The following is a 16,285-nucleotide window of genomic DNA, read 5'->3' as shown; positions in this document are numbered from 1 at the left end:
CTGAGAGACTTAAAGAGGTTAAATCTGGGCAGATCAAGGAGAGGAGAAAGAAGGGGAAAGGAAAGAAGAGACATTCTTAACGACTTTTGGAAACACGTTTATCTCCCAAATGTGTGGGTGGTTCAAAGCAGCACCTGGGGACACCACGGTGATGTGGCACATTTATGCTGCTACCTTGCTAATCCTCACCCTCTCAGCAGACAGTGCAGATGGTGCCAGAAAAGTGAAAACTCATCATGCATGGGCCCCACCTCAGCCTAAGACTAATATTTGGGTCACCCTGGCAAACTTAACTAACCAGGAGGCTATTTGCCTGTCATTATCTTCTCCCAGTAATCCATTCACAACTTGCTTGGTAGGGCTACCAGCAGATCCCTGGCCATGTCCCTCAGGTGTACCCACCTGCAAAACTGACAATCCTAAGACAAGTGTAGATAATTGGGACCAATGGGTTTCTCACTTCCCCATAGCACAACAGGAACCCCAAGAATTGGAGCTGTTAGGTTCAGTGATGGCAGACGCATGTATTTATTTTAACTATAGAAGCCAGCTTTCAGCAAAAAAACATTCCACTGTTGTAACTTCCAGCATGGCTGTGTATCGTAATGCAACAGCTTGGTGCTATTATACCACAGGGAAAATGTCAATCTCATCAAATGACCCTATTCAACTTCCAGCAAGTTACTTCTTAATCTGTGGGGACCGTGCTTGGCCTGGTGTCCCATCAATGCAGCACAAGGGGCCATGTACAATTGGACAGCTGTCTCTGCTTACACCCAATACGTCCATGATATTAAACATGAGCCGCCACCATCATCGACATAAGAGAATGATCCCTGCATTTACTGCTGACTATAGGGACAATGTAAAATTTTGGTCCCCAGGGGCCATAATTGCAGCATCCTTTTTGGCTCCAGGTGTGGCAGCTGCAGGTGTCCATGGTGCCCTAAATAAGTTGGGATGCTGGCTTGCAAAGCAAACCAATGCCACCTCTTTGGCACTTTCTAGCCTTTTGCTTGATGTCGATTCTATTCGTCATGCAACGCTTCAAAATAGAGCTGCGATTGACTTTCTTTTACTTGCACAAGGCCATGGCTGTGAAGAATTTGAGGGCATGTGTTGCATGAATCTTTCTGACCATTCGGAGTCCATCCATGCCCAGCTTGCAGAATTGCGAAGGTTAACTGGAAACTTACAGGTAGAATCAGGTTTCAGTATTGATGGACGGCTCTCATCGTTAGGCCTGGGATCATGGTTATGTTCTGTTGTTAAAGTTAGCATTATAGTGGGCATTATAGCTCTGTTAGTAGTGTTAATTTTGCCGTGTTTTTGTATGTGCTTACAGAACATGGTGCAAAGGATGATATCCGCTGCATTTAATCAGACTATGCTTGTCCAGCAGAAAAACGAGGGAAGTGTGGAGAGCTTTGTGGACAGTTGGTTAGCGGAGAAAGTTCACGTCTACATAATGCCGCTGGTTAAGCTTGAAGGGGACAAGTATAGGAGTGAGTAGTCAGTGTCCAATGACAGGAAAGGACATTGTGCCCTTAGTGCAACAGTAGGATAGGGGAGAGCATCTTTGGCAGGAATACGAAGAAAAGTTTCAATAAAAATATCCACAAGAATGCATAAGTAGGCATAGTTGCCTGATAAGTAACTAACCAATAGTGAGCTCGGCTTTGCAATATGTATGAGATTCATTAACACCGATATAAAGATCTGTACCTATCAATAAAGTTTGAGATTTGCTGATCACTCATATTGTGTGCCGCATTTCTCCCGCCGATCCCAACAGGTAGTTTCTCAGATGGGCAATGCTTTGGGCCATTTTCTTTGTCTGATTTCTTTTGTTTGAGTGCCATCTGAGTGCTCAGTTGGGGTACAGGCTCTAGGTGCTTTGTGCACTCCTGGAGTTCCTTTTGGATCCCTTGAAAGACAGGGTTTGGCCCACAAGGGGAATTTGTGCTGCTTTGTGACACAGGAGGACTTTGCAGACTGTTTTGTGTTTGCTGTAGGGAAGGTTAGTTATTGCTTGGCATAAATTCACAGATCAACATGGAGCGTTTGCTTTGTGATGTCAGGACATGGTTGCCACCTTGTTGTAGTGACATCAGAAGGTTGCCCTGGTGCACGGAAGGCCTGAGTGTCAGAGCAGCCCTAGGCCTTGCTCAGATCAGGAGAATCCTCCTGATTGAGGCAATTGTCAGTGGGGTATTGCACACTGACAGAAGCCTTGCTTTTTCCAGTGTGTGAGCACAGCCTGCAAACTTGCAGGAGTGTGTTAAAATGATTGAGGGAATTGCTCCTTTGCTTTTCGCTGCCTATGGAATTACTTATGGTGCCTATTTTCTGACACACTTCACACGTAAGTAAATGTTTCCTCTCTACTTAGGTTAGGGTGTATCATAACCTGGCTTTTGTATGTCTTCCTGCTCTTTCTTAGTGACTGAGTTTCTGATTTTGAAACAGAAAGAGCATTAGGATGCCACTGGTTTGGTAAAGCTCCTGTCAAGAGGTCCAGCTAAAACGGGGGTGTCTGTAGCCACAGGGGCAGCATTTGCAAGGGAACCTGCAGGGCTTCCGTTCCCTCCATGGGAGAGTCTGTGGCAGCAGAGTCTGTCATTTCCTCAGTTTGTTGGGACAAGCAAGACACCTTTGAAAATGTAGACTGGCAGGCCTTCAGGGAAGGCCTTCTAAAAACTCTGCAGTTGTTCCCAGAATTCAGGGGAAGCTTCTTTCTTTCTAAATTTTGTCATGAAAGGATTTGACTGTCTAACTTGACCCTTTACTGAGTGCGAAAATAGAAAGTCCCTTTCCAATGAAATGCAAACTCGAAAGCAGTGCGTGTCTGCATCACAACCCTAGAGTTACTGTTGTGCTGTTTCACAACAGAACTGCTACAGCTCAGGGGGATTTTGGGGAAGCTTTTCTGGGCAACAGTTTCCAGCAAGTTAACGAGACTTGGTGCATGCAACTGTTTTTTGTTAAAAAAAAGTACCCGAGGGAGAGATGAAAAAGCTGCTTTAGGTGTTTGGTAGAAGAGGAACAGCAAATCTTAAAGAACAATTTGAATTTTATGGATTATGTATGTAGTCATTTATTGGCAAAACTGGTCAAAGTGTAGGCAAAAGCAAGAATATAGTCCTGATCTGTTGCTGGCTGTGTGAATGAAATGTGTATCCTGGAGGGATGTTGTCAAACGGGAAATCATCTCTGTTTGGGTTGACATGTACTGTGGGTTTCACAAGCTCAAGTAGTTTTCTCAAAGCATCTGGTTTCATTTTCCTCTGCACACTACAGGTCACCTGAAGTGTGTATTCAGCGGTGCTGATCCTGAGGTGAGTGAGATTTCATGTTCCTGGTGTTAAGAAATTACGGACCCAGTTGTCAGCTTGGCCAGTAGCAGTAGAGTGTAGAGGGAGGCCAAAAGAAAATCCATTTTGATGCCTTCAACAAAAATAACAAAGGCATAAGTGGATAGTTCCTACTTTCCATCTCAGTTTGACAGATAGAATGTCGCTCCCTGACAGAATCTAGAGGTGAATATTAACCTAAGAGCAATTTCATATAGACCAGAATTATCTGATTTCAATTTAGTCAAAGTAACTGAGAATTCTCTTCTCATAAATTTAATGCAATGACCATAGAAGATGCAGGCATAGAAAAAGAAGGACATCTTGATATGCCAGACGCTGCATTTGAAGTAAGAAACTTTATCAGTGGTGAATGTGAAGCCCCAAAACAGATAGCCTTCAAGAAATAATGAGTTAAAACATAGAATGTGAGGCATTTGAAGAAGGTATAGTATTAAGAAACACATAGAGCAATTAATCAGCTAAAGCATGGAACACAATGACAGGAAAGAGATAGGAATAGGAGAAGCGATGGGCTAAGCATGTTCAGAGCCAACAATGTCAAACTGACCCTAAGAACTTTGCCAAGCCATAGAGACCAAGCCAAGTACACCGGGAATTGACCAAATTAGGAAAGAAGTTCAAAAGTTTAAAGAGGAAGACTCATCAGGAGACCCCAGCCCATGATGAAGGCGACCGGAACGACCACCAAGATGATCCTCAGAAGAAATGTCCACGCCCACGCTCCGCCTACGCCACGCCTCATATGAATATTCATGCAAAGATGTAATTATCTGATGTAATCCCATATTCAAAACTGTATAAAAAGCTTGCTTTTGGTATGGGAAACTCGGAAATCCACTTTGTGATTTCCCCGACGCGTCGCAATAAAATACCTCCTGCTTATTAGACTCAAGCTGAGTCTCTTAGACAGTTATTCTCGCCTTTTGGGGCAAAATTCGGCATCATTTCTGGCACCCCAGATGGGACCAGACAGGAGATCCAGGCTCTAAGAGGTCCTCCCGGGCCGAGTCCGGGGTCGGGATTCTCTGGGCGCCCCTGACGAATTTTTGTCAGAAGAGACTCCCCCCCCTGACCAGTGCTTTGGGAGGACGAAGGGTTCCCTGCATCTCCTGCTCCAATTAAGAGGTATTTTAATTGTTTATTGGTTTTGGGATAAAGCGCTTTGTTGGGAAACGGGGGTCAGACGTGACCGCCCGAAGGGAAAGCTGGGGGACACCCCAGTAAAGAATCCCACGCAGGTTAAAGTCCTGCCACACTGGGTTAGAGTCCTGGTAATAGAAACACAGGGTTAAAAAAAAAAACAAAAAAAAAAAAAACAAAAAAACCCCAAAAAACCAAAAAAAAAAAAAAAAAAAAAAAACAAAGAAGAGGGAGAACGCAGGTTAAAGTCCTGCTGAAAGGAGTATTTGTTTATCTTGGTATCTTTGGTTCATTTATACTGTATGGGAAACTGTCTCAACATTGTGTTTGATGTTATAATACTGCGAATTAAGGGTTAAGAACTGAGACTGCTATCTGAGAGGTTTGTCGGCCGGTGATCTTCTTGTGTCTGTTCTATGTGTCTGTTGCAAAATTTTACAGGAAACGCCTTGTCACTCTCTCTGTAATCTTCTAGAAGAGAATCAGTTGATAGACATCCAGAAGAAAATTGTCACCCCTTGCAATTGCTATATTGTCTATGACTGCAATTGTATGAATCTGGCAAACCGGTGTCTCATGGTCTGTAAGCGACCTCTCGTGACCAAACCTGGTAAAACAGTCTGTTCTGATATAGACCATAAGGTAGGAACTATTTTATAAAGGTGTGTGGGTATGGCTGAGAGTGAATGAGACGCAGCATTGCTGCGACGCGAGAAGACAGGACAAAGCGACTGAAAATTGTGTGTGAAGTGTTAAACCGACACAGGGAATAACTATGGGAGGTCAACAGAGTACGAAGTGATGTATGCTGACATGTTCTTTACCCTAAGAAATAAACCGGAGTGGCAAAGAGAGTGCGGGGTAAACGTAGCACCTCAGGACCCCCTGGTACTCGCCCTGGAAAAGGATAAGAAAGGTTCGAAGCCTAAAGAACGTTGCTGTGATGCATGTAGTAGAAATGAGAAAAAGCAGAAAGCAGATGCCAGAATTTTGGTGGCAGCAGTTCAAGAATTGCAGACAGTTTTGAATACAGAAAATTTGCAGGGAAAGACAAACAGTGGATGCCAGGATCTATTCTTAGGAACACAAGACCTGTGCATTTTTCCTGCAGAAAAAAAAAAAAAAAAAAAAAAAAAAAAAAAAAAAAAAAAAAAAAATTTAAAAATTCTTGCCCCACTTTGAAGGGTGCGGGACCTACCTGTTTTTATTGTCATAAAAAAGGGGCACCTGCAAAAAAATTGCAGAAAGAAACAGCAAGATGAGAAAACTTCTCAGGAGAATCAGAAAGGGCAAGAGTTTTGTTTAACGAAGAGGATCGAATTACACCTAGTAGAGCCCTTGATAATAAAACTAAGAGTAGGTCCTCAGAGTGAAGAATTTGTATTTTTAGTAAATACAGGAGTTTCTCGGTCAACAGTGACGAAATTACCCCAGGGATGTGAGATCAGTTGTGAACAAGTTTCAGTAATCGGAATTACAGGAGAAGCTTTCCCTGTTCCTGTAATAAAAGGAGTAAAAGTTGAAACGAATGACAAATTTGGAGTAAATGATTTATTGTTGATACCAGAGGCCGAGAAAAATATGTTAGGCAGAGATCTAATAATAGCCCTAAATTTACAGATAAAACCCTGTGAAGGAAAACTTGAAATTCATTCTTTACCTGAAGAAGACAATTTAGAAATTAATGACATGGGTTGGCATCCAAGTGAGGTAGAAAAAGGTTTAGAGTGAAGGAGTCTGGTCCCTTTAGTCCCTCCTGGTCGGCGCAAGCCTGTGGATTTTAAAAAGGCAAGAAGGGACTATTTATACAGACTCCAAATATGCTTTTAGTGTAGTACATACTTTTAAAGAAGTTTGGAAGGAAAGGGGACTTAAGGATAATAGAGTCAGAAAAATAATTTGGCTGATAAAAAGCAAAAGAGCGACCTCAAGAAAAGGAGATACTAAAATCATGACCTTACAAAAATAAAAATAGAAATTCAGCAGGAGACTCTTTCCCTCCTGCTAGTAAAATTGGTAGCTATAAGGAAATTAGGAGCAACATTTAAGGAAAAAAGTGAGTTTTTCTTGATGATAGAATTACGATGCCAAAACCAGGGGCACATTAGATCTTAGATAACTTGTATAGACGGACACACTGGGATAACAAGAGCCTTTTGTGATCACCTTTTAAAATTTTTTGGTGTATGGGGATATTTGAAATTAAAAGGCAAATTACCCAGGGGTGTCTCACCTGTTAAAAGGTAAATAAGAAGGTGTTTAAAAGCCCTCCCTCTGGAGGATGCAAAACAGCCTAGCGGCTATTTCAAAAGATCCAGGTTGATTCTGTAGACTTGCTTAAAGTAGGTCGGTGGAAATATCTGTTAATTATAGTAGATCAATTAACTCAGTGGGTTAAAGCACAGTTCAAACAGTACTTTTGATTAATGCGGGAGCAACTTTTTCGGTTTTAAATCAGGAATTGGTACAATTTGTGGGAGCAACAGGCCAACCAGAAAAGCCTTACTTTTTAAAACCCACTAAATACAATATTGGGAAATAAATGAGAATTCATCAGTTTTTATATTTACCAAATTCATCAGCTGTGTGGAACCTTAAGCTGAAAATCACAATTTCAAGCAAATCCTGAGCGAGACTCACCCATTAGTCTGGGCTACTGCTCGAGTGGGAGATAAAATAGCTGTTGATTTAGCAGGAACCTAAAACTCGTTCTTTGAGGTTTTAAAGAAATGGAGAATAAAGAAAAACGGGGCAAGATGCAGACGAAGAGTCGGGGCTGATACCTGACGGGGGGGGGGGCTGAGATAGAAGGGGGCTCTGATGGGGAACTTGGTGAAAAAGGTTCAGATGCCATGGGAGTTACCTGGCATGCTACCAGAGCTTCTGGGAAAGCTGCCAAAACTTCTGGGAAAAAAAAAAAACAAAAAAAAACCAAAAAAAAAACCCAAAAAAAAAAAATCTGCCAAAGCTTTTGGGAAAGCTGCCAAGGCCTTGGAGAAAGCTCCTTATCAGCTTCTTCTTACTTCTCGCTCCTTTAGCTAACAGGCCCGCTGTTAGCCCCTTCCACAATTCCCCCTGAAATCAAAACAAGTAGCACCGACTGGGGGAAGACTGGTGGTAAGAAAACAATACCCTCTGAGGATAAAAGAAAGGAAGGGGATTCAGCCCATAATCAAAAGGTTTCTGGAACTGGGGTTATTGGTAAAATGTGAATCAGATTTTAATACACCAATCCTGCCAGTAAAGAACCTAATGGAGCTTATAGACTTGTTCAAGATCTGAGAGCAGTAAACAAAATAACCAAGACATTACATCCGGTAGTTGCTAATCCATACACGCTTTTAACTAGACTGAGGGACGACTTGGCCTGGTTCACAGTATTAAATTTAAAAGACGCATTCTTCTGCCTTCCTTTAGCTCCCGAGAGTCAAAAGATCTTTGCTTTAGAACAGTGAAAAAGGCCGCTGGGAGATGGCACCCTTCTGCAGTACGTAGACGACCTCCTAATAAAAACGGTGACAGAGGAAGAATGCATTGAATGGACTATTTCCTTGTTAAATTTCCTGGGTTTAAGTGGATATCGAGTCTCTCAACAGAAAGCACAGCTGGTGCAAAAAGAAGTGGTGTACCTGGGATACAAAGTCTCCAGAGGACAGCGATCCCTGAGAGCAGCTAGAAAAGAGGCTATCTGCCAGATGCCTAAACCAGAGACAGTGAGAGATCTTCGTGCCTTTCTGGGGATGACAGGTTGGTGTCGGCTGTGGATCTATCAGTACGGGATACTCGCTAAACCACTGTATGATTTATTGAAGGAAACTAAGGACGTTCTAGTTTGGACTCCCGAGGCAGAAGGGGCCTTCAGGAAGTTGAAACTGGAGCTAATGAGAGCACCGGCCTTAGGTCTCCCAGATGTATCAAAACCATTCTGGCTGTTTTCCCACGAACGACAAGGGATGGCCCTAGGAGTCTTAGCACAGCAGTTGGGACCACACAAAAGAGCTGTGGCCTACTTCTCCAAGCGATTGGATGAAGTAAGTAAAGGATGGCCAGGCTGTCTGAGGGCAGTGGCCGCAGTGATAATTAACATAGAGGAGGCCAGGAAGCTCACGTTGGGCCAAAAGGTGACTGTGTTAGTATCTCACACTGTGTCGGCTGTGCTGGAACAGAAAGGCAACCATTGGTTGTTGCCTTCCAGATTCCTAAAATACCAGGCCATCCTGGCTGAATCAGATGACGTAACCATTCAGGTAACTAACATTGTGAACCCAGCTTCATTTCTAGAAGGAAGAGCCCCAGCAGAACCCATCGAACATGACTGCCTAGAAACAATTGAGGCCGTCTACTCCAGTCGCCCAGATCTCAAATAGAGCCGCTCGAAGATGCGGACAACTGGTTCTCGGATGGCAGCAGTTTCGTGAAGCGAGGAGTAAGAATGGCTGGCTATGCAGTCACTACTACAGAAAGGGTAATTGAATCAAACCCCTTGCCTGCAGGGACTTCAGCTCAAAAGGCAGAGCTGATAGCTCTGACCCGAGCCCTGGAATTGGCAGAAAACATGCAAATTAATATATAGACAGACTCCAAATATGTCTTTTCCGTTGTACATGCTCATGGGGCCATCTGGAAAGAAAGATAACTGTTGACTACACAAGGAAAAACAGTCAAACACGCAGAGGAGGTTCTGCGATTGCTAGAGGCGGTCCAACTCCCAGCACAAGTGGCTATAATGCATTGTAAGAGACATCTGAAAGGTAACTCGATTCCAGAAATAGAAAATAGAAAGGCAGATACAAAAGCTAAATTGGCTGCCACAAGAACTAGGGAAGTGGAAATAGTGGCCCTAATACCAGGAGAGCTAGATACCGATATCCAGCCAGACTACCAGGAATCAGATCATAGATGGATTCAAAGAAATAAGGGCAAAATATTAGAAAATGGTTGGGGTCAATTGGAAACAGGACAGTTAGTAATACCAAGAAACGTGATGTGGCAGTTTGTAAAAGCAGAACATGAGAAAGCCCATTGGGGTCTAGATCTGCTTTACCAATATTTACAAACCAAGATAGCAGGATCGAAATTATTTATTACTGTAAAACACGTTACGTCCCAATGCGAGCGGTGTCTGAAAAACAACCCGAATACGGGAACCAAGGTAAACCAAGGAGCCATAAATCGAGGTAAATTCCCAGGTGAAGTATGGCAAATTGATTTTTCTGAACTGCCAAGAAAAGGAGGGTTTCGGTATTTGTTGGTGTTAACTGACACATTTTCTGGGTGGCCTGAAGCATTCCCTTGTAGGACAAATAAGGAAAGAAAGGTAACTAAAGTACTGTTGAATGAAATTATTCCACGGTTTGGGGTACCGAAGAGCATTTCTTCGGATAGGGGTACACATTTCTGTGCAAAAGTAGTAAGAGCAATAAGTAAAGCATTACAAATCAAATGGCAATTACACACGCCCTACCGTCCACAGGCCAGTGGGCAAGTGAAAAAGATGAATCATCTTATCAAACAGCAAATTGTCAAAATATGCCAGGAGACTAATTTGCAGTGGTATCAAGCTTTGCCTATTGCTCTGCTAAGGCTGAGAGTCAAACTAAGATCAAAAGAAAAGTTAAGCCCATTTGAAATTTTGTATGCTAGACCTTATGCTATGCAAGTTGTAAATGGGGAAGCCATAGACCAAATCGGAAATCAATACATTTACGATTATGTGATTACGGTGGAGAAACAGTTTGATAAAAACGCTACTGTGATGATAGAGCACCAACCTAAACAACCTGATTGCAAATTGCATCCGTTTAATCCCGGTGATTGAGTGTATGTTAAGAATCTTTCAAGAAAATCCCTACAAGAAAAGTAGGAGGGACCTTTCCAAGTGCTGCTGACTACCTTCACCGCGGTTCGGATCAAGGAGTGACCCACGTAAATCCACTCTCACGGGTCAAGAAAGCTCCGGAGAACAAATAAGAGGAGCAGACATCATAATTCTGACTCCATCTCAAACCTTTACATCTTTGATCATTGAGTTCTCGAGGGACTCTCTAGATACCTGCTAAATGAGACCTCCAGTGTCTCCCGCAATATAGTGAACCAGCTGCCAGAGCCCTAACGGACCCACCACAAGATTAGATAAACTGAGTTCTTACCACGCAATTTGATGAATCCAAACCACTGAGTAGTACAACCTGTTGTGCTTGTAGTAATATGTTTTGCTGTGCTTAGGTTGCTCTAAAGTGTGCTGAGTGCGAGTATACTTACTGGTATGATCAAGCACTTGTGTGGCAAATTTAGTGTCAGAAGTGTTGTAGCCAATGGGTAAGAGAACGTAACTAGATTAGAGTGTTAAGTAAACTTACAGGTTTGCCAAGAAGAGAGGGACTTAATTTGTATGAAAGTGCAAAACAGATAATTACTGCTTTTGTGAGGTGGCATTTGAATCACGAACTAAAGAGACTAGAAATAAAGAGAAATTCTCACATTGTAGCTGCCCGGTGTAGACAACAAGTCCCACTGACCCAAACATCTGTGGTAGAGCCCTTTGAGGGAGATCCTGACCAAGCATTAGATCAGTGCATTGAGAACCTTCAGACATTGAGGGTAAGAAAGTGGGGAACAGCAAAACTCAAAAGAAAGAAGAGAGAAAAGAAGTGAAAGCTACACAAGAAGCATTTCATTGCTGCAGTTATATTATTGTTAGTGAGCTGAACAATTGAGATGTTGGGCCAAAGATGGGCTAAATAAAACGATAGAAGCTTTAGGCTTATTAATTACAGGTGTGCAAAGTGTTAATCATGCCGTATTACAGAATAAAGCAGCCACAGACTTTCGTTTTAGTGCCGGGCCATGATTGTGAGGAGTTTGAAAAATGTGTTGCATGAGTCTCTCTGATCATTCTGCATTGATTCACAGCAAGATTAGAGACATTCGAAAAGGAGTCCACTAGTTAAAGAAAGAAGAAGAGCTAAGAATCGATGAATGGCTAAAAAGTTTAAAACTTGGGCTATGGTACGAGCATGTCAACGCCCTATAAGATTAAAATTTGCCGAAAGAATTAATAAGTTATAAGAAAAAGGGGGGAATGAAGCCCCAAAATAGATAGCCTTCAAGAAATAATGAGTTAAAACATAGAATGTGAGGCATTTGAAGAAGGTATAGTATTAAGAAACACATAGAGCAATTAATCAGCTAAAGCATGGAACACAATGACAGGAAAGAGATAGGAATAGGAGAAGCGATGGGCTAAGCATGTTCAGAGCCAACAATGTCAAACTGACCCTAAGAACTTTGCCAAGCCATAGAGACCAAGCCAAGTACACCGGGAATTGACCAAATTAGGAAAGAAGTTCAAAAGTTTAAAGAGGAAGACTCATCAGGAGACCCAAGCCCATGATGAAGGCGACCGGAACGACCACCAAGATGATCCTCAAAAGAAATGTCCACGCCCACGCTCCGCCTACGCCACGCCTCATATGAATATTCATGCAAAGATGTAATTATCTGATGTAATCCCATATTCAAAACTGTATAAAAAGCTTGCTTTTGGTATGGGAAACTCGGAAATCCACTTTGTGATTTCCCCGACGCGTCGCAATAAAATACCTCCTGCTTATTAGACTCAAGCTGAGTCTCTTAGGCAGTTATTCTCGCCTTTTGGGGCAAAATTCGGCATCAAACGGCATGGCCCAAAAGGACGTAGGGCTGGCGGCCTTGAGCAGCTGAAGATGAGGCAGCGTGGGGCCAGGGGGCCAAGAAGGCCAAGGGCACGGTGGCTGTGCCAGCAGCAGTGGGGCAGCAGGAGCAGGGCAGTGAGCGTGGCCCTGTGCTGGGCAGCGCTGCGGCCACAGCTGGAGTGCTGTGTGCAGCTGTGGGCCCTGGGAAGCCGAAAGTCATGGAGGGGCTGCAGCGAATGCACAGAAGGACAGGGGAGCTGGGCAAGGGGGTGAAGCACAAGGCCAGTGAGGGGGTGCTGAGGGAGCTTTAGCCTGGACAATGGGAGGCTCTTGAGGGACTTCCAGGCAGACTTTCGTCAATCCCCTCATGACAGTTGTCAGCACAAGGGCTATTTCAGCACTAAACATGCCATCACTGCATCCAAGGCCTTTCAAACGAGGTGTTGGTTACAATTCCATCTTGTAGTTTGTGGGTCTCCTAGGAAGAGAAGCCCTGTTCATTTTCTCTTTTTCCAAAAAGCAAGGATGCTGCTGCACCATCTTTTCTGCCCTTATCAAGCTCTGGAAGGCATTTCGCTCCCTTTTTGTACCTTGATGCAGATGGAGCTTTTGTGTTTCCAAGACTTCATGTATGGCCTTAAAGTTCACTTTGAGTTTAACACTGTCTCCGACTTTCTACAGCCCAGGGAATCACTGTGTCTTGTGTTTGGGAATTTAGCAGCCCTTGCATTCTAGCTGCTCCTCAGAGATCACAGAAACTGGAAGGGGCTGGGCTGCATTTCTGATTCCAGCCACTTTAGCACCATCAGTGAGGTTGAGTCCAAGAGAACTTGCCCAAGCACAGATGCACAAAGAGTGCAGTTCCCAGTACAATGCTCTGGGTCTGATCACTTTCCATAAGGATCTACATGCTCCTCATTCCCCAAGAGTGTGCTCTTTTGAGGAACAAGAGAGCAATCTCAGGATTGCTGCTGATTGGCACACTGGCTATCATGTTTTGATGTGTGCAGCAACTGAGAGGGCAGTAACTGGAGACTATAGTAGTGAGATCTATCTGTCTATCTTCCTATCTATCTATCTATCTATGTAACATTTACATAACTGAATCTTCCTGGCTCTGGTCCAAGGCAGTTGGAGGTGCAAAGATCACCAAAACCATCCCTTCTGGAGAGGATTAGAGACATTTTCCCTCAACCAGTTCTGAGCAGGCAGAGATGTTTCCTCCTCCAGATATGATGGTTTTTCCATTCAGAGTTGTTTTCCTCTTCTGGCCTCTTGTGCCCTGATGTCTCCAGTTAATTATTTCAATTTCTGCCTCTCCTAGAGAGGTGGAACAATTCCATGTTTAGGTGGTCTTTGGTGACTCTGGTCATACATGCCATGCATTATATGACACACGGTTTCCTTCACTGGCATCCCCAGGGCTGTGTAAGTGCATTCGCTAATGGGGCCTTATGAGAAACTCTGTTACTGCTGGTCAGAATTCTCCGTTGACAAAAGAGGGAGAAGAAACACTTTGGTCCTCCTCCATATACTGAGATGGCCATTGAGGCTCTGTGACCTCCATCAGAGATCTTTGCATGCATCCTCATCTCCTGAATGACCAGGTTTTCCAACAAGAGAGTGGATGTCAGAAAGGCAGAAATGCTGGTGCAGGCCTGAAGAGAAGGTGAACTCCAGAAGTGTCTCTCACAATGGCTGAGCTCACCCAGGAAGCCCCTGCAGAGCCAGGATGGAGCTGTGGGACAGGGCAGGGTGTCAGTCACTACTGAAAGACAAACAGGACATGGCAGAAGCAGAGGGAGGCCCTCACCAGACCCTTGAGAAATGCCACTCCTTCCCTGTCAGCTGCCTGAGAGGCTGCTGGAGCTTCAGTCCCAGATGGCCCCTGATTGTAGGGCCAGGGTCACTTTGGAATCTGTGCCTCCCCTCGGGCAGAGAACGACCCAGCAGAGCAGCAGCACAGTGCTTTGGGAACGTGTGAGCCCAGCAGTCTGTGAGTCTTGGCCCACAAAGGGCGTATGGGAAGTTGAGACCCATCTTCTCTTGCTTTCGGTGCAGGTGCTTCTAGAGAAAGAGCAGGAGCACAGTGCTTCATCAGAGATGCCATGCCAGACTCAGGGAGAGCTGTTCCCCACCCGAGAGCAGGAAGAGCAGCTCAGGCAGCAGGTGGAAGAGCCACAGGAGAATGGCCAGGTGAGCCTGAGTGGCCAGGTGACAGAGGGAAGGGCAGGAAGAGGGGCATAAACCAGAGCTCTTGGGACTGAGGAGGCCAGGAAGTCCCACAGGCACTGGAAGCACAGGGCCTTGAAATTTGCAGAGATCAGTCCTGGGGCAGGAGGTTTGCAATGGAAGCAGATGTGGGGAGGGAAGCAGAAAGAAGTGACTGAATAAATGTGATTTTGAGGCTGCAACAGGGAAAAGCTGAGCCTGATGGCAGCTCCTAGTCACTTGCTCTGCATTTGTGTGCACAGATAATCAAGGCAGAGCCACAAGCAGAGCTGCCCGAAGCTCAGAGTGCCATCATGGATGTGAAGAGAAGGAACAAGGAAGACATGGGAAGAATTCAGGAGAAGAATCTCCATCAGCACAGGAGCGGTCAACAAAATCAGGTGAGTGAAAGAGTGGCAGCCACTCCACCCATGAAATGTCCTCTCCCTTCTCCTTTACAGTCTATCAAGGGACACGTGCAGGCAGGGCTGCAGGACTCTGAGGCTAGCAAAAGGGCAAGGGAGAAGAGGCTGGAGGAAGAAATTAAAATTGTCAGAGAGAAACTTAATCGCCTCCCTCAGGCTCTAGAATGAGTGAAAGTGGGATGCAGCCACTGCAGTCACCAAACTGTTGGTTTCTGCCCTTCTTGCCTTTCCACTCAGAGCAGCAGGGAGTGGGGCCATGCCTCTGAGTGCCATCCTGCTCTAGTGTGTATCACAGTCACTCTGAAGGACATTTCCTAGCATGCTGAATCTCAACTGCTGCCCTGGACAATGAAACTTGTCCTTTGGCCTTTTGGCCAGCAGTCATCCAAATTGATTCCTGCTGGCCTGTTCCTGCTCTCCTTTTTTCTTGAGGTGTTTTTACAGTGGAACTTGGTGACCCAGATGGAGGATTGAAACAAGCTGTTGTATCCCCTGTCAATCTGTTCTTTGCCTTTCCTCACAGTTGATGACTCCTGGCTGACAGGGACAAGCTGTAGTGTCTGACTGCTTTGTTCTGTTTGACTTGAGGTGCAAGTGTTGACATCTCACCGGGCAGCCTGCGAAGACTTGCAGGGAATGTGTGGCAATGAAGGACCCCAAGTTAGGAGTGAGGCACAGGAACAGTGCCCACCAGAAATGCTCCAGGTCCAGCACATCATGGGCTCTGAACCTGCTGCCGCAGCAGCATCACCTCAAGGAAGCCCTTCTGTGAAACCTGGGAACTCAGGCTCAGGCAGTTCCTGGGAGCAGGAGATTGAGAAGGAGTACCTGGAGCTGCTGGGTACGTCTGGGGTGTTTCTTATCTGAGGGACAGTGTGTTGTGTGCAGGTGTCAGCAGAGCTGTACCAAATGCTCCTCCTGAGCTTGGTGTCACAGGGCCATTTAGGACTCCCCAGAGGAAGTGCTGTGCTCCGAGGCAGAGAGAGAGCTCTGGGTGTTCCTGCTGCCTCTGAGGGCACCTGGGACTGGCTTGGGTTTGCCTGAGCTTCCCTCTCTGCTAAAGGCTGAAGCAGGGATTCTTCTTGGATCAGCAGAAGGCTGTGACCTTGCAAATGATCTAGGCAAGTCCTGTGTGCTAGTGGCCAAACTGAACAGAATTTTTAGCTTCCTAAATTCTCCTTAGACTCCTGACTACCAACCAGTCATCAGAGCAAAAAAGCTTCACAGAAATAGACTGGCTTTGGAGTTTTGTCTTTTTGGTTGGGGATTTTTTTTTTTTTTACGTTGGGGGGGGGGGATTGCTTTAGTGTTGTTCATTTTTGGTGGGGGTTTTTTGTTGCATTTTCTCCATCCTGAAGGAGCCCTTCTACCCCACGTCTTACTGATCTCATTTTTATGACTGTTCCTGTTACCACTACTACATCTGCAGTTTATTTTCATGAGAATGCTATCTTTTTGT

Source organism: Ammospiza nelsoni, chromosome 29 (genome assembly GCF_027579445.1).
Source record: "Ammospiza nelsoni isolate bAmmNel1 chromosome 29, bAmmNel1.pri, whole genome shotgun sequence".
Classification (NCBI taxonomy): domain Eukaryota; kingdom Metazoa; phylum Chordata; class Aves; order Passeriformes; family Passerellidae; genus Ammospiza; species Ammospiza nelsoni.
The sequence above is the reverse complement of the archived record's forward strand: the minus strand, read 5'-3'. Positions refer to the sequence as shown.